A 20,188-nucleotide genomic window follows, 5' to 3' on the forward strand; every position below is an offset into this window, starting at 1 on the left:
GTGACACGTGTCCTTGTTGTGAACCATGGTAGAAACTTCTTCCTCTTCTAAAGCAGTTGCAGGTGGTGGAAAATTTGTTACAAAGTTTTATTCTGTAAATGGAAAAAGAGTCAATGCATCAACTTTTTTTTTCTGACTTCTAAAAATTTATCATTGAAAATAGTAATGTACTTTTCTATGTGTATTGTAAGTTAGTACTTCATAAAAAATGAATGTAGAGAGGAAGATAATAAGACAAAGAGACTATATATAATATATATAGTAATATGTACATAGTCTAATAGTAATTAGTACTTGTATAACATTGTAATTACACTCCAACTGGCAACTTTTACGTAGTAAAGCACTTTGGAAACAGTTATCCATATGGTATCATGTGTTCTGCTATCGTTTCATCTGACTAATGATAAGTCAAAGTATGTGGCAGTTTCTTAGGGAGTGACGTGCACTACACAGTGTGTGGGTGAATTTTGACTTTAGGGGATAAGGGCAAGAAAAAGGACACAGTACAGAGAAAACAGCCTTCCATGATTAATCTTGCAGATTTTAGTTGCAAACAGTATAAACTTAGATGGAAGAACATGCATTACACAACCCAGCATGAAAAGAGAGGTACAATGGGCCACTTTGTATGCATGGTATCAGCTGACTGAAACACAGAAATACTCTTTTTCTATGTGGATTAAAGCTCTTGTTGAAAAAGATGGTTCAAGAAGTCATTTCAGGAGATAGAGAAGTGTATTTCCACAAAAAAATATCCACAAATTATTCGCACCACAGTTCGCATTTGAGCTGATTACACGCTACTCCTCATAAATAGAACAAAAGCATACTACAGCATAATACATTTTATATTTATTTTCCTCTTTTTTAATGTTATTAGTATTCTTTTATAGTAAATGCCTTTATGCCGATGTACAATAAAACCATGCCACCTTCATTGTTATTATTATAAGGAGTGGATTTTATCTACCAAAAAATATAATTAATTTACCAAATAAGTTTTGAAGAAAATTTAATTGCACCTGAAGATTTTGGTTAAAGCTAACATTTATTTATGTGTAATGTGAAAGAAGTCACCCACTCAAGCCTAGCGGACAGCTTGCAAAATCTAAAATCATACTGTACGCTACCTGCCCAGAACCAATCAGCAAACGGACAAAGTTAGCAACAAGCTGATGAACACAGTTGAGCATTTAGCAGCTAAAGAGACAGATATTTCTATTTCTTGTTGAGTTGGTGGAGACAGAACTAATTGGAAAAGGAATATTGGAATTATTTTTTCCCCCAGATGAATGAATGAACATATATATCAAATTCATGTATTACAGCTTGTTCAGCTGCCCCCAAGTGGCCAAAAGACATACTTAACTACTGCTTTAAGATAAGGGGAAAATGGTGGTTTTGGTTAAACACTGCACATCCCATCTTGTGCTCAGTCTGTCTTAACTTTTTCATTATTTAGCCAAGACCATGATCTTTCCCCAACATTTAATGAGTACTTTGAGTTGCCTAAACATAGCCATAAAAATACATATAATGTTTTAGTTGCTATTTCTAGGTATTTGTAGGAAATATAGGCTTAAAGGAGCACTGTTTTTCTAGAGCAGGTCTTTTAGCAGTTTGTCATGTCAAAAAGACAGGTGCCATTAATGCTTACCCCACTGTATTACTGTAGTTTTATCCTAATGAGAATTGGCAATAAAATGCCATGCTGACAAGCTGTTGATGGCATAACCGATGATTAGTCCCAGAGCCTCTGTCCATATGTCCATTTTGAAATTGAGTTACAATATGTCACAGCAAATGACTTTTCCTATTAGAACTCGATGTCATGCTGGCATACGGCTTATTGCCTTAGAGAAAGTTTCATTGATGAGAACTGGAAGGTTTTAAATGGAATCCCTGTCTACCTCACAGAGAGGGACAGAGGGGAAGAGAGAAACGCTTTGCAAAGCGTTAACAAAGGTGACATGCATTTTTCTCTTTTAGGGATGTGCACTCTTGCAAGAGGTTAGGCCAAAATGTTCATGGCCCATTTAGTCCTGAACGCATCAGTTCCAATGTGTCATCTGTGTTTTTCTCTAGGAAGAGATGAAATCCCAAAAAGCACAGTAATGTGACAGGGGGAGAAATGTCCCTGCAATGTTTTGCGAGTGCAGAGCTGAACATAATTAGATTCCAGACATCCACAGGGAGCTCCAAAACACACCGCTCTAATGTCACCATGTCTGGGCCTCTACTAAGGCCAACAGTACTGTCAACAAGCAGTTTAGATAAAAACTTCTTCTAATGCTGTGTTTTTAACAATAGCCCACGGTAGATGATAACTGTTCACTCACAGATCTTCTTTCGAAAGCTAAACGCTGCAACAAAAACAATTCAATTCAGTTTTATTTATATAGCGCCAAATTACAATAACAGTTATCTCACAGCGCTTTTTATAAAAGAGCAGGTCTAGACCGTACTCTATGATGCTATTTACAGAAGCCCAACAGTTCCCACCAAGAGCAGCACTAGGCGACAGAGGCAAGGAAAAACTTCCTTTTAAGAGGCAGAAACCTCGAGCAGAACCATGGCTCAGGGTGGGCGGCCATCTGCCTCGACCGGTTGGGGTGAAGGAGAGAGAGAGGGCAAGAGAGGGACAGAGAGACAGAAGAAGGAGGAAGGAGAGAGAGAGGGGGAGGGAGGCAGCCTACACAATACACACACAGAGGTACAGACAGTAAAGGTAATGTTGCTATAGACTGAATGAATAATGGTACAGATATTTATAGTAGTGTTAATGATAATAATCATAATGTTAATGATTATAATAACAATAATATCAATAGGACTAGGAACAACAATTGTAGCAGAGGGTGTTGAGCAGGAACACGGGGGCAGCGGGTGACTCGCAACCACAGATCCAGACTCCACAGCTCTAAAGCCAGAAACACCTGCAGGAAGACAATGCTAGCAGCATGGCTCTATGGATGGCAATGCTTTGGTTCATGACCAAATACCTGCAAAACTAATGACATTCCCATCACCCACAGCTGCACTTTGTGTTTAGTGCTAATTTAGGGTGACCAGACGTCCCCGTTTTCCAGGGACAGTCCCCGGTTTTGGTGGCCTGTCCCCGCCTGGAGCTGTCCCTGGAAATGTCCCGTTTTTAACTGTGTGTTATTCATAGACTGTATAAGGTGTTAACAGACCTGAAATGAGATTTTACATGGCCAGAAAGACTGGACAGCAGGATGTACAGGTGTCGTGCCGAAAAGTGATCGCTGAAAACTGATTGCCGTCTGCGGAAGCACACGCAGCATGTTAAAGCTGTATTGCACAGTGTCTTTACATCTGTAGTTGCTTTTATCTGGATCAAACAGACATAACGTGCAAATAAACATCACTTTATGTCCGTGGTAATAGCAAAGATATGTCTTTGTGATAGGCCTACTTTTAATTTTGGCCAAATAAGTGTTTGCAGTTTATTGTAACCAAACATGACATTTACGTGATTATAGGCAATAATTGAAGACTGTTGTTGCCGATAGATTATGTGTTTAGCAGGCCTATGTCTAATATCCTTGTTCATATTTGGAAAACGAATGTCGTCTATAATTAACATGACTTACTGCTGAGTTATATATAAAATAAAGACAAGATCTCTTTTGGAATTATCCTTATGACTCTACATTATTTAACTTACAGTTAACCAACCTTTTTACCTGTTGAAATACATTTAAATGGCCAAACACACACATAAAATGCATTATTCTACTGCCAGAAAGTAATTAAAGCCTCTGCTTATTGACTGAGAGGTAGTTTCTGCCTAAAAATGACTTGATTTCATTCAGAAGAGTTATATTTGACAGATTATAAAACCGAAATCGGCCTTTTTTATTTCATAATTACATATTTTTTAATGACATACTGACCACCAAAACAAAAATGTCCCCGGTTTTCGTTTCAGAAATCTGGACACCTTATGCTAATTAGCCAATGTTAGCATGCTAACACGTTTATACCTGCTAAACATTAGCATGTCAGCATTTTGCATGTTGTCATGCTAATGTTAGACTTTAGCATGTCAGCATTTTGCATGTTGTCATGCTAATGTTAGACTTTAGCACTGCTGTCCACAAGCACATGCCTCAAAGAGCAGCTAGCATGGCTTTTGTTTTTTTTTAATTAATAAAACGTTAACCTTCTGCAAGTACTGCCTTCTTTCTTAGTGAAAAATAGTAGACATTACCCTGGTGAAACATGAGGCAGAATTATCGTCAGTAGGAAACAGAAGAGGAGGGCACTGTAGACTTTTATTTGTGAGAACAGATTGTGTAACAAGAAAAACTGTTAGGGAAACTGTGAAGAACTTTGCTGAGGTACTGCGGAAAAAGGCAGACGATAAGAGGGAGTTAGAATTAAGGCACTTAAGACAAGACCTTGTTTGGGATGGCTCTGTTTCTCCCCCGTTTTCATTAGAATTCGAAACGGCAGCCGCAGTCTGGGTCCCAGGAAGTGGGAGTGAGACAGAGGGGAGGGGAATAAAGGTGGCAAGAAGAAAAGGAAGGCAAGAATGTCTGCTGAGGATAAGGGAGACATTGGAAATTATAAAAGTGGATGCCTGTGATGTGGTGTCAACTGATTCAGAAATGGAAGTGAAAGAATGAGACGGAAAGATGGAGAGAGATAAAGACAGTGAAGGAGAAAAGTGAAGTTGTCTAAAGTTCATGATAATATTTTATATTTTTATATTATAATATCAGCACTAGCAATAACTCAGAAATTGTGCAGAAATTTATATTGTGACATTGCAGAATGTAAAATAGGTGTTGGCAGATATTGCTGTATGTTTTCACTGTATTAGTGAAAGTGGAAACATTTCTGTGAAGGTGTTGCACTGTATTTCAGATGAACGCTTGGCTGCTGCTCATCAAGCTTGACTTTGAATACTAGAGACAATAATGTAGAACAAAGGGCTTCCCAAATGTTTTTATTGTGCAACCTCAGGGCAGGATATTGAGAACAATTTCATCACATTGGATTTAAACAAAATAGGCTACTTTAATTCAGACATACTGCGGCTACATGGGCTGTGATGAGTAGAGACATTAAAGTCTTTTTTGTCAATGTAATGCATTCTTTACTGCTCTGCTGACATTCAAGCCCAAGGCAATGTTTAGTAATTTCATTAAAATGGAACACAAATGGATAGCTGTGTAGTTTTTGCTTCATTAGACCCAAACTCTGCTGCTGTCTTGATACCTTGTGCTAAAGAATTCCCTGCAGAAAATTAATTGCAGCATGTGAGATCACTCTTGTTTCAAATATATGAATAAAGGATGTCAAAATACATGCAAGTGAGATTAATTGCTCACTTTACCACTGTTCCTTCAGTATTCCTCTTTAGGTGCTGAGATCATTGTATTTTTAAGTATATTTTTACAGATCAGTGGCACAAAAGCAGGTATATAAACATATACATCCAGTGAATTATCAATTCAAGTGTCATGAATGGTACACTATTTCACTTTACTTTAAAGCTGCACTAATTGATATTTTCAATTAATCAAATGAAGTTAGAGAAGACGAGCATATGAAGGCCTATATATATATATATATATATATATATACACACACACACACAGTATATATATATATAAAAAATATGCGTGTCGAGTCTATGCCACAGCAGACGGATGCTACCAAGCCGACCAATGACAGTTCTTCCAGTCGGCCTTGCCGCAACGTGTACTTTTTTTGGGAGGTGTGCGTCATGCTTCAGTGTAGGGTATGCAGCTATGCGTAGGCTATGGTGTACCACGATTGTAGATTTGACACAGTAGTATAAATTGGCCTGAACTCTGCAGTTAGCTTTTTAGCCTCTTTTAGCTCATTGTTTTGGTTCTAAAGCACATTCGCTGTTTGGTCCAGTCTTAGCACTCATCAGACTCGCTTGTAGCTGCAGCAAAGAAGTTCTAATAAACCCTATGTAAACAACCCATACCCATACCCATACTCATACCCATACAATGTAAACAACCTGCCAAGCACCAAATGGCGGACAGACAAAGTTAGTGGGTAGCTGGTAAACAAGGAAGTGCATTTAAGTAGTTGAAAGCACAGATTTCTTTCTGAAGAGTTAAAAATACAATATGCTAGACTTACATTCAATAACTGGACAGACTCCAAATGAACGCCAATGTTGCTAGCTTTGTAAAGTAATAATTTGGTGGAGACGAGGTTCTTCTTCCCCCGTGTAGCTAAAAGAATCAGTGATGCAGCTTAATGACCCCTCAACTGGGTTTGATGGAATTTATTTTGACACAGAATAATAGGTATGCTCAGTACACAGCACTCATAACAAACCTTAAACAGACATCAGTAACACATATCACACAACTAACTGTGTTGAGTGGAGGGGACACTTCGTACTTTAGAGTAGAGAAAACACAGTTCTTAAATTGGGATGTTTCCGTAGAGAGAGATCTATATATTAAGTAGGGATTTTACCTGCATTTTCGATTTTGTATTACTAGTACACTGATTGCATTGATTGGAGGAGGAAACCTAGTCTTAAATGATCTCTTGAGTGTGCTCTTCATTTATTTTGGGTGTCTGACAGTCTGTGCTGTATTTTCAGATATTTATGGATAGGGGAAGATACTTTCATTGATAGCTGTATAAAACTGTGGGAACAGACGCTGTAAACCTTCTTGAGTTGTCTGCTGCAAAACAACAGTCTTAAGTTGTTAATAAAAGCTGTTGACAAAAGGCTATTTGAGGCTAAACATAATCTGTACAGAATGTCTTGAGATCTTTAAGATTTATCATGACAACAAGACTAAAAAAAAAACTTTAAAACTGTCTTTTGGAGTGGATTGAATTTCTTGCCATGCTGAATGCAATGTGACCTCACATTGGTATTATCTTTAAATGCTCTATGGATTTTGTAATTGGATTTAAGTGGTAGTAAGTTGGAAATTAGACAAGTAACTTTTGGCAGGCTACATTGAAATGCTTGGTGGTTTTCCGGTTGAAAATCTTGGTGTGTGCCATTCAGCGAATTTCTATGAGATTCCCTCTTTAAAAGAGTAGCAAAGGAGGGCATAAGGCAGAATATGTTCAAAGAGGACATATATTTGATTTAATGTGCTGGGACAGTGCAGAGTTAGAGGATACCCTCTGGTGGTTTGCAGAGGAGAACAAGAGGACTCTGCAACCAGCATGATAGAAGACTTTTATCAGAGGACAGAGGCAGAGAAAGGAAGGCAGAATTGTGCTAAAGAGGTTCAGAGGGAGTGATAGGAGGCATCTGGTCAAGCAGTGAAACGGCCCAGCACGCAGAACCTGAGTAACATAAAAGAAGCAAAGGCGCCCCAAAAAATCAGAGCCCCTGGGGTGTGCTGGAGCACAAAGGTTAATGAGGAGAAAGATCCTCTGCAGGAGACCTGATGAGAGAGGAGAGGAGGAAAGAAGTTCAGAATGACTGGGGAATTTAGCCCACAGCACCTATATTAGAGTTTCGAAAATAATGTCAGCCAAAGTAACAGCGTTATCACACTCAGCAGAACAAGAGATTTGAAAAGCAATATGAGTTTACTTAATTCTATAAAAGATTCAGTGTTTCTATCTTTATAAAATTTTGAAACTACTTGATAGGAATGCATTACAATTTACATGTCATCTTGTTCATGAGCCACCTACTCGTGCATGGATTACATTTCCTTGTCATTCCAACAGTCAAGCTAAATTCAATCCAATTTTGCAGTGCTTGAATGCAGCATCAGTCACAAAGAGAGAGTTGTCTCAGCCGTGTCCGTGCCAAACTAAAACAACCTCATTCCCCCTTTTCCTTCTCTGTACACCGCAAAACTAAGGATTGATTTTCAAAACAAAAGTGAGAAAGAAAAAAAAAAGAGAAAAAAGATACACAACCTCTCTCACCCTTGCACAAAGGATCCCCAACAGAAGTAGTTGCCAGATTGCTGAAGCATGAAGCACTAACAGCTTTGCCCAAGGCTAACTTCAACCTTTTCCAGTGGAATGGAATAGGAGATGTCTGGTGAATTTCTCATTGTTTATAGTCTCATTTCATGAAGAGATTAAGAGTGAGTCTCTTGCTTGGTGAAACAAGGAAAAACCAGGGAAGCGAGAAGATCATTTACTTCTCTGACAAAATGAGCTTTCCTCTTAAGCGAAGCCGTGTGTGATTTAAGGGTTGAATTTAGCCAGAAGTAAGGTGTAATACAGAGTAATTGTACTTCCTACATTTTCTCACTGTCAAAAAATGTTAGATTTTAGGTTTTTCCTGGTGTCATTAATAAAAAGTGAAACTGTAGACCAGATTCACAGTTATTTTCCAGAAAGTAGAGGGTGGGTGGATATAGGCTATATTTCACAAAGGCTCTGCTCATTTGTGCCATAGCTAAGACTACACAGACTTGGGAAATATGTAATATAACTATCAATCTGAATGCCTTTTTTAATATAATTTTCCAACTAAAATTGTTTTAAGTAAAAATGCTTTGCTTTTCTTTACAATAATAAGTAATCATTATTCAGAGACAGCCTGTAAGCCTATAGCCTCCATGTCTTTTATCTCACCTACTCTAACGTGGAAATGATCAATGCGATTGGTCAAAAAGACCAAGAGGTGGGATATCCCTTAAAGCTCTCCTGGGACAGGCGTGAGCTTGATGGACAATTCATCTTTACACTTCTGGCATGGATCAAGTAGAATTAATGAATTCCTCACAGCCTGACCTTTCCTGGAGTTAATGAAGAGGAAAATAACTGTGAAGAGCTGAAATATGTGTTATTGCAAAGAGAGGTGATTTGAGTGAGAGAGCGGAATGGCAGCACATCCTTGGTACTCATTTAGCCTTTATGAAAATGTTTGTCTCTGTTTTTAAGGCCGTGAAGACGCTTTGAATCTCAGCAAAGGCGCTCAGCTCCTATCATATTGTCATGTACTTGTGGAATGGGTTCTAGTCGTCATAATGTGGCACATTCCTCTTGATGTTGTTTTGGATGTTTTACAGTCGCACCGACTGTTTGCACTCAGCTTTGTGAGGCTCCCTGTCTCCCAGACATGGAAAGCAGGTGTTTGACAGCTGATGGGTCTTACTCTGCTGGGAACGCCCGGCTCATCTCTCCCCTAATGAGCTACACGAGACGGATTGTTTCTTTATCCTTCATTTGACTTTACAACAAAAGTGAGCGTCTTAACAAAACTGTTTCGCTGCTGACAGAATATGTTTACTGCGTTGAGAAAGTAGAGAAACAAGCTGCCTCGATAAGGTCTTTGAAGGTGGCTTAATGATTTTCCTAAATTAATGTTTTGGCAGTTCCACTGTCTGGCTGCCTTTGCGCTTCAGTCTGCTTTTATTGCACATTTTAGTTGCTGTGTGTTCAGTTTGGAGAATCAGTGGCATTTAGGTTGTATGAGAGATATTGAGTGTAGATGCTGAAGAAACCTGGAATATTGATTTTTGCTGTTGCAGTCTGTGTCACTTTTAATACAAGCACCTGAGAAATGTTGAGTGGTTATCAAGATTTTGTTATGGTTCAATGCAAAAGTAATGCAAAAAAAGTGCAGCCCATTATTATATAGTATGTCTTTCAGCAAGCCATGAATGTGCACATATTGTCCGGTAAATCAAATAAAGCCAGCTCAAATGATAATATCAATGATATGAATCATTCATATCATTTGAGCTGGCTTTATTTGATTTACTTCACAATACTCACTATGAAGCTCTATAAAACCAAGGGAGCTGCTGATTCTGGTTATAGTTCACTGCAAGTCTATCACTTTGAGAGGCCTTCATATTGTCACATTGTTATTTCATTTTGTTATTATAAAAATGTAGATGTAGAACATGGCAAAGTATGTAAATTAAACAACTTTGGAGTTAACACTGTAAAACATTACAGACCCATTTAGTTATGACAGTTTCCTTCTTTTTAACTCGAAGAGCTCTGACAAGTTTTGGACTTTGCACAACTGTGTGAGAGTTAAACTTGCATTAATTCATTGTGTTGACTATGCAAGACTTTTGTTGTGTTGATTGTTGAAGTTTGTTAAAGTTATCAGTTGAAAAAAAAGGCAGAGGCAGGTGTGCGGTGATTGGAGCGAGAGAAAAAAAAAATAGCCTAGTTGTTGTGTCTTTTGACTTTGAGAGTGCTCTGTTGAAATGAGTAGCCTGTGCATATACTTTTTTACGAGTACGACTATCATCAGAGTATAATGTGTCAATATCTGTTTTCTAATAAACTATAAATATATATTTTGATTACTATTGTGATCAAAAACATGGCTCAGAAGCTCAATTCTGAGGCTGTTCTGTAGATAGTTTTCTAATAAATATAGCAACTTCTGACCCATACCAATTTCAGTCTTAAATAACCTCCAGTTAGTCCCACACATGTCCAGCTTGAGCCCCGCTCGTAAGGAGAAAAAGTTTAACTTGAACAGATACAGATAGTGGTGTACTTGCTCATCCCTACCAATTATACACTGCATAATGTTATTTTTCAACCAAGATATAGGCACTTTTGTGCCAGCTGTGGAAAGAGTTCCTGACAATGGCCTCAAGGCCCTGTTAAATAGGAGGCAATATGAGCTGCGAGTGTAAAAGTGTAAAAGTTCAACTATATTGAACTATGACCATGTTGTACACGCAAGCTCACCAAACCACCCTGATGCGGCGAAAGCCACGGGTTTCATTGCGCATTGCTGTCGTCGCGGGCCATCTGAAAGGCCCTTTCTACATGTAAACTGAAACAAATTTGGAATTTAAATCCTCTTAACTTGAAATGGAAAGTAGTATAAATGTAGTCAAGTTGTTTTAACTTTAAAACTCTGAGTTATGTTACATCCCAAAGGTCTAGGGGTATCCAGGATATAACAAATGTGTGGCTTCCCACGCTTCCCATTCCCAAGCAATGCCAGAACACAGTAAATACAATTTAGCAGTTTTTATTTGCTTCAGAGATAAGCATTGCCCTAAACAACCAAAACACTCTAACCTAAAGGTTTCCTAAACCAAAAAGTAAAGAAAAGACAGATCTACACTAGGCTTCTAATTCCAAAAACAGGAGAAGGGTGCAAACATAAAGGGCTTCTCACTCTTACTAAACTGCTAGTAGCTGACACCTACAAGCTACAACAAAGAAAATTGCTATATTGTGAACAAAATGGCTAAAGCCAGTAAAACAAGGTTGTCATAAGACAATAATCAGAATGACTAAGGTAAGCTATTCAAAGTTGATGTGAACACAGGTTAATTTATAAAGTCTAATATGCTCACAACAGTTCTCTACTTACAATGAACACAGACATAACACACAGTACACAAGCTCAGGTTAGGAATGGCAGAGAGAGAGAAAAGTTCCTGTCAGTGGGGATTAACATGGCTGCTGTCATCCAGTTGACCAATCAGGAGGCAGCAATCAGCTCTGCAGGACCAATCCAGTGTGCCCACCTGTTCTCCATTACGTGTATAAACACTCTAAGGGAGGAGACAGCTGACCGTGCAGGGTGAGATAAACAAATAACATAAGTCTTCTTCTTGCATTGAAAAAGTAAAATAATTATTTGCTTTAACTCAAAGTATGAAGTTGAAGCCAGTTGTAAAAAGTTCAATTAACTGAGAAAACAATGTTGAGACAACTAGAACACTGTAGTTAGATCAACTTTATGAACTGGAATTTTTGAGGTGAAACAAATGCACTCTTCAAGTTGAGTTAACTTGCATTAAAGGAAGCAGGTGAACTTACATTTCCAAGTTCAAATAACTTGAAATATCTTACAGGGAGGAGCATTCTTTACAGGCTAGCAGCCTGCTCCTAACCCTTAGCTCCTACGTCAAGCTAATTCATACCAGACCCCTTTGTCCACTGAAGGCACAGAGCTGAAAATTTTAGCAAACAATCAACACTGGTTATGCACACATGTTAATATGCTGAAATGCAGTTCATGCCTTTTGCTGTGGCACCACTACTGCCAGCCCTATCTTTCTACATTAAGTTGGGATACCACTAATGGAGCCGTGTCACTGAATTGTTTTAACAATACGACGTGTTTCACAAAAAACAAAGCCTTGTTAACGAATTAGGGAATAGGTCTACAGAAATGTTTGGGCTTTAAAACACATGCAGAATGTGTGGAGTAATAATTTTTTTAAATTTATTTTCATGTCTGTGACATATTCTACAGATATAGACATTGAAACTGTAGTGAAAAGTAATGTTTTTGGTATGAGGTCCACATATCAACAGATCATTTTCACTGCCTATTTTTGCTGAGAACCAGACCAGTCTGTTTGTCTGTCTGCACGCATGTCTGTCTGTTGCGCCTGTTAACATGGGCACTGAAAAGAAAAGCAAGAGGTTCCCCAATGCACATGCACTGCTTGGGTACCACTGCTCCCCCTGTGAGGCCTGCAGTACAAACTGGCCCCGCCCCCGCCAGTATTCATGAAGCTCCGCTCCATATTACCAAGTGTGACTGATGTAGCCTATTAAACTATTTCTTACTCTGCCTGTGACCGTCGCAGCACCCTTCTCAAAACTGTCACTAATTAAAATTCTGAGAAGCACCACGGCACAGGAAAGACTGTTGGGGCCTCCCGAGTCTTAAAAATAAATATGCTCGCAGTCTGGAATTAAAGATTGTGGAATAGGATTTTGCTCATCGATGCACCAAAAGGTGTGCACATGTACCCTTGACAGATCCCGCAATAACGGCTGTAGCAGGATCAGTACCTTGACTCTGTATGAGTGAGTGTGAATGTTAGTTTCCGTTTGAGCACTTAGGCTCAGTGTATGAATGTGTGTGACTGGTGAATGCAGATGTAGTGTAAAAGCGCTTTGAGTGGTCGAAAAGACTAGAAAGGCGCTATACAAGTACGGAGCATTTACATTTACATTTGACTCTGGTAAGCACCCTTTTCAAAACTGAAACTAATTAAAACATATCTGAGAAGCACCATGGTACAGGAGAGACTGTCGGGGCTGGCCTCCTGAGTCTTGAAAATGAACGCACTCGCAGTCTGGACTTAAAGAGGGTGGCATTGGCTCTTGCAGGATCAACATGTTGACAGCAGTTGTGACATGTATCCTCACTATGAAAGATGTTGAAATGTCCCCACTCTGTGCTGCAGGAAAGGGCCCACTCAAGGTTAGCTGTGGGGGTGCCTTACGTGTTTGCGTTGTGGTGTCTGTCGGCAACCTAAAAACCCATCACACACACACAGAATCTGCTCAGTTATTAGTCTTCCAAGAAAAATGTTCCATCAATAATGCACAAAGAACTTTTTTCATTGGCTGGATGGAGAGTTCCTTTCTGGGACATTACTTTTACATTTGCTTCTTGTCCTTTTAGAGAGCAACTTCAAATACATGCAAATCTATAATTACCAAACCACTAGTATTAGAAGCATCCATGGATGCAGAAGCCAGAGCCATAGACTATACTTTTGGCAAAAAAAAAAAACACATTGTCATTTAAAGGTGCTATGAAAACTTAATGAAAACACAGTAGGGGGCAAGGACAGAAAGGCTTGTTCAGCCTTTGTTGTCATATTTTGTGTGTGATAACGAAGCAAGCATTCCCTAAATGGTTTACTCTGTATCACGTCTATTAATAAGAAGAGGTCAAAATAACAGGGGCAGAGAGAGTTGGAGTCAAAGAGGAGAAATATTTTGTTAGGGAAACCATATGGTGCACTAAGCACTCATATAGTTTCAGCCACAGCTGAAGATGATGGATTGTATCGAGCTACGGGCAGGGAACGGTTGAAATAAGTAATAGAAAAGAAGGTGGGGGTAGAAGGTGTTTATGTGGAGGGGTTGCCCACCATTTCATTCCTATATTCCAAGAGGTGATGGAGCTTGTTATGTTGTTGATGGCGTGAGAGGTATTGTACAAACTCGACTGCCTCCTGGCTTTGGTAGGTGTTTTAGTGGAATAGAGTTGAATTATCCATTTAGTACCAGAGGGGCAGTTTATGACCTCTTCCTCTTCCACTCCCCCGCTCCTCCATCATCCACCCACAGTGGCAGCTGCGGTCAAGGTTAGTTCTATGGCTACTCTGTTGTTTGGTGAGTGAATGGAGCCAGGGAAGTCTGCCAGACAGGTTTTGCCTGAATATATTTCGGTACAGAGATGGTTTCAGTACAAGCTTTAATTATGCAAGCAAATGACCAAGAATTGTTTTCTGTTGCCATGGTGTCTGCACAGGGCATGTGCCAGAAGAGATTTTAAATTTGAAAAATAAAATCAGCAGGAGGCCTGTGGGATTTTAACAGGAACTAATGTCTAAAAATAGATGGATTTTATTCAGCCTCTGAAGCAGATAATAACAGAAAAAAAAAATGTTTTAAGAACTCAGAAAGTGGTACTAATAAGAATTTTCATATTAGCTGTATTTTTATTTTAAATGATGCTAAGAAGTGGCATGAATCTTCCTCACACCTAGGAAATGGGCTATTGTTCCTCCTGTGGATGGCTGAGAGTCCTTGCTTTTGTTGAACTTTTGGGGCCTTTCAGTTTTTATCATTTTTGTGTCTGCTTTTATCTCCACGACAATCAAGTCTGAAGGCTGAAACTGTACAGACAGGGCTGGGAAACATTTTCACCCCTCAATGACCTAGGGTGCAATTCCCAGTGCTCACACCACTGACTTGGTTATGCATTGCAACAAACACTGTTGGCCATGTTTGTGGGTGGGAAGGCGGTGAGGGATTGTGTCTTTTTCACTCTTGCTGTTGGTTCTCTGGACACAGAGATGGTGGTATGTCAGGGGCAAAGAGTTATGGAAAACAAATAATAATGTTTGAATAATCCATTAAAATGCATCAACTGTAAAAGGATGATTAAAGAGCGAACCACAATTTAGATCGCACCTCTAATTTTTAATGTGGCAAATGTGCTTAAATTAAAAGAAGTCCATAATAAGTCCATTAATAAATGGCTAGAAGCAGGTGTGATTATATCCATTTGAGTGTGTGAAATACAATTACAAACATTATTTTCATTCATCATTGTATTACACATAATAATTTAAAATCTTTAGTCACATGGCCTAAATGAATAGTGGTGAGGCAAGAATAAATCCAAGGAACCTTGAACATGAAACAATTTGTGGAGTGTAAAAGCACAATATGTGTTATTTTTGTCAATGGGAGGCAGAGAATATAATGAAGAAAATATGTTGATGATAGCTGTATGGTGACACAGCATCTATAGGTATACATAAAATGAACAGGCTTAAAGACTACAAAAGATTGAGCTGAGCCACAGCTGTGCAACACATTAAAGGAAATTATGTCAGTTTAAAATGATGTTTGTCTGAGCGAGACTCTCATTTGGCAGAAAAGAGTTGTGTGTATTCCTCCGCCCTCGCATCTCATCCATCCATCCATCCATTGAGTCAAAAGTGGGAGGAGCTAGTTAGTGAGGAGGAGAAGCCAGTGAGGGAAGCGATGATTCATAAAAGATGAACCTCTGATGTAGATGATGGTTGTTCACTCATTTCAGAGTTGTTTGGTGTTGTGTTTAATTAATAGAGTTTGTGTGTTTTGTAGCTTTTAGGCATTCAAGATCATTTTTCCCCTACACACTGATCAGTTACACATATTCTAATATGACTATTTCATAGCCATCACTCAAAAAAGCTATTTGGTCATTTAGAAGGAGTCTGCCCTAAAAGCTAAGCCAATGCAATTATATTCCTAGAGCCATTTTCAGGCCAACAAATGCCTGGTGTTGGGTACCAGCGTAATTCTGGTTAAATCTCTTGAAGCTCAGAAGATAATTCAGACATTCAGCTGACAAGACCTAGTGATTATTGCAGACATATCCTTCATAGAGTTGCTATTTACCCAACAGAAAACCTTATTGTAGTCCCCATTCCCATCACCACCGAGGAAAAAAAAAAAGGTTTATAGGACCATCAATGCTATTCTCTTTAAAACTGCAGTTTCTGATCAGAGTCCAAAAGCTCAAGGATAAGGGCTTTGAAAATATGTTGCTAGCCTGCCTGCTCAGATGATCTGCCATTAGTGAGCAGAATGATTGATTTCTTAAAGTGGATGTGCGGCACTGGAAAAGAAACATTTACGCCTCAGGCAGAGAAGGCGGCATTAATAAAACATTACAGGCAGTGACTCGCCAGCTCTCAGAATCCAGAGTGTTTTCCTCCCTCTCTTTCATATATGTTTAAATGTTGTTCATTGAGATTTTCAATTCTGAAAGTATGTGAGTGTGTAAACTACTGGGAGGAAAGTAGGTTAACTTTGCAAACTTTAACATCTGACTATTAAGTTTTGAGTCTCAGGTGGTGTCAGTGTCAGACAGTGTTTGTGTTGGTGTTTCATTTTCCAGCATTCATTTCATTTTCTTTTCTATAAAATGAGTTGTAATTCTAGTCCTTACCAGTGCCAGTTTCAAATGTTTCCATTAAATTTGAAATGGAAGGAAATTACTGTCAGTGTGACACATTCATTCAAAGCCAGGGGCTGATATTCCAAAACTGCCTTTCTGTTTACCCCACCATGATTTGGAGTAAATTAACTGTGGTAATATTTCAGATGTAATCTGTATTCATTGTCCAGACTGCTGTCTCTTGTTTGTTTCTTTGCATGACAAGTAGCATCTCATTTCACAATGAAGAATGCAACACCTTGCCTTCTTGGTATTGAAACCATAATTGGACGGTTATTCTTTGAAATACTGTTTTTGTTCACGTCTGATGTCACTTTGCTCACTCATCTTCGAGTGTAGTGCTAGCAAATGAATGAAAGTGATTGGAATGCTTCTTTCAGGACTATTAATGGGTTTCTTCTAGTTCATCCCGCAACTTTACCAAAGTATTTTAGTTTGAAAAGTTTCTCACATGTATGTTCCGAAATGTAGGAAAGGGAAAAGAGGGAAAAAAGCCTCCCGTCCATCTATTTTCCAAAATCTATCTAGGTCTGTGTTCAGGCCAAGCAAAGTAGCCCAGGTGTCCTTCTCCCCAGCAACACCCTCCATCTCCTCCTGGGGTCAGATAGGATATGTATTCCTTCCAGTGTGTTCTGGGTCTACCTGAGGGTCATCTCCCAGTTGGACTTAGTTTGGAATGACTGTACAGAGAGGTGTCCTGATAACATGCACAAATCACATCAAGTCATTCCTTCTGATATGAAGGAGCAGTGGTCCTACTCCAAGCTCATTTACAAAGCCACAAAGTAGATCCAGACAAGACAGACAGGCAAACACTCATTTTCCCTTCCACAAAAAGGTCAGAGTTTGCATTGCTCACTCGTAATCCAAGGCATCTCCTTTCCATTACTTTGGCATATGCTCTCCCAGGGAACCTATGCCGGGCGATATCGTGATAATTGCAGCAGACCTGCTGATCTCTTTTTAAAAAATGGAATCCAGCACTCCTGTCTGGCAGACTATCAGTACACAGTTACTGTGCCTGATCTCTATGCAACATTGGAGAGGCGTATCAGCAAAGATTACTTTAGCCTAACCTTGTACGGAGAGTCTTCTCAGGGCAAATCTCCTCAACCTCTAGCAACTGAAGCTTTTAACAGAACTCAGTGATCTCTGCCTGAGAGATGAGTATAACCTCCCTGGCTAAGCAAAGACAGCAGTCAATGCTTTTCTTGACTCTCACTCTAGACAACCCACCGACAGTCAAAGTCTTACCCACGAGATTGGCTCCATATACAACTACAGTGCATCTGGCTTCTTCCCCACAAGAGAAGTTCCACATCATTCCACCAACACGATTAGCCATTTTATAAATTCACCGAGACTTCCACATCCACCTGCCACCTGGCTGGAAAGGCACCCACCTGTATACCTATCCTTGCGGGTGGTGACCCCACATGGTAGCGGCCTCATGTTGTTTCTTTGAGCCGAGCCTGACAAAGCCAATGAGTAAAGGCCCCACCACCAGGTGCTCAGCTGTGAACTCAGCTGGCTCCAGGAGGGACTCCTGGTGTGGACCCTCCTCTTTACTACTCGAGCTTTATAGGATTCTATGAATCATCTAGCCCCTGACCACAGGGACCAATTTGTCTTTAAAAAAAACCGCCAGGAGCTATTGCCTCTGACAATACAGCTCCCAGCATGCAAACAATTCCACCATAATAAGGTAGGAAAGCAGGTAGGAGACTAAATCCCCATTAATAAGGTGTTTTTATCTATCATATAATTTGCTTTTCATTTGCATTAATGAGGATGCTTCAATCTGTCTTGAAAGAGGAAACAGGGACAAGCCACAGGTTGATCACAACATAATGAGTAAGTGTGGGAGTGGAAGCTGGCTGTCTTAAATAGAGAGGATTTGAATGAAGCCTGCCATAATATAAAAAATGTGCAGCAGCTGGCTAGGTGCCACCTCCATGCATTAAATAAAGTGCACTTGTGTGCTCACTGAGTGGGTTAACAAGGCACTCTCAAGTGAAGAATCAACATGCCCCAGAGAGAACAAAGCCGCAAATCATTCAAATCCAAGCCTTTCCAAAAAGTCATAAACCTCTCAAAGGGAAAAGAAAGGGTGAAAAAGAGCTCAGCACAATAAACCTCTCACATGGTTAAAGTTACATTTCTAGGATATAAAATTGGCATACCTCATGTTTTAAAGTGACATTTGGAATATGGCTCTGCAGGACCACTCTCTTTTAGGTAATAGTGGTCATCTTTTATAGGAAAGATCCAAGCCACTATATCCTGTTGGTGTACACTATTGTGCTGCCTAGTTTGTCCTTTACCACTAAATGGCATCTTAGAGGTTGCATACTAAATGCAAATCGATAAGGCCATCCTGTGTCCATCTAATCCTGCAACCTTGTGGACTGTTGCATTCTTGTTTGAGATATCAGCACCATTTTCTCACACACAATGTTATGCTGTTGAATAACATGTTAAGTGATTTTTTGGTTGAAATAAGCAGATTAGTAAGTAATAATAGTGCACCAAGGGCATAATTTTCTCTGGGGACCTTCCTCCTCTCCATGTTTTTCAGTTAAAAATGTAATATCTATATTTTTATTTACAGTTAATATTCTTAAAAATGTCAAACATCAGTGATTATTTAAGACAGTGAAGGACAGTGCTGCAAATGTATCATCTATCATAATGTATGGGAAACTAACATCATTTTAAGAAGGTTTAGTGCACACAAAAGTTGGGGGTTTTTTGTCCATTGTGCCCTCTGAGACTTCCGAAACCAACATAACATATTTATTTTAACCCAAACCATGATGCTTTCCTAAATCTAAGTAGCTTTTTGTGGCTAAACCTAACCAAGTAGTTTTGTTGCCTAAACCCAGAGGTGGGTAGAGAAGCCCAAAACTGCACTCAAGTAAAAGTACTGTTACTTTGCAAAAACAAGTACTCAAGTAGAAGTAAAAGTGTTCATCAAAATAATTACTTGATTAAGAGTACAAAAGTATTTACTAAAAAGATTACTTGTGAGTAACTTAAGAAAAAAAAGAGTCTTTCCCCACTAGTCTTTTATTTGATGCGGATGTGACTAGAATCATGTCAGATGGTCTTCCTCAGGAAATGTAAAGAAGTGAACATACACTTTATTCATTTGTGATGAAATGACAAGTCATCCTCTCCTGATTAGGTAACCTGCCACACTGACACCAGGACAATATCCTCACTGTCTAATCATCAAGTGTGATAACAAAATATTGCATTAATATTATGATCTGTTAGTACTTCAATAAGTAACGATTGTTCAAAAATATAAATTATTTTCTTGTTGTCTCCCATATTAAATTATGATTTGGCCAGCAAATCAAATTAGGAGAGAATTCTGTGATGTTTCCTAATTTACTGCCTATTAAAGGTGTGTTCACTTCTTCACGTTTACCTGAGGAAGATCATCTGTGGTTGAAACATTACATCAGTCACATCCACATGAAATAAGAGTAGTTTTTTGTTTGTGCATAATTTGGTCTGTCTTTATCAGGCTACACCAACGAGTATGACTAGTTAAATGCAGTTAGCTTGAATATTTCCATTAAGGCAGAAAGCAGGAGGAGTTTTTAAGCATGACAAAACTGTGTGTAGCTATTTAATATTAAACAGACACTGCACTCTGCTCAGTGAAGCCTACTGACTTCACAACCAAAACCTGGTGCTCTAATACGGTCTCACCCCAGAGTGTCAGATCAAGGGCGTCAC

The 20,188-nt window shown here is 39.1% G+C and overlaps 1 long non-coding RNA gene across 1 annotated transcript in view; it reads right to left on the reverse strand.

Moving 5' to 3' along the window:
* The window catches only part of LOC123969796, an 86,648-nt gene that overhangs the window by 18,785 nt on the left and 47,675 nt on the right, over positions 1 to 20,188 (reverse strand). The window lies entirely within an intron of this gene.

The sequence above is a fragment of the Micropterus dolomieu genome, linkage group LG04 (assembly GCF_021292245.1).
Source record: "Micropterus dolomieu isolate WLL.071019.BEF.003 ecotype Adirondacks linkage group LG04, ASM2129224v1, whole genome shotgun sequence".
In the NCBI taxonomy this organism is placed as follows: domain Eukaryota; kingdom Metazoa; phylum Chordata; class Actinopteri; order Centrarchiformes; family Centrarchidae; genus Micropterus; species Micropterus dolomieu.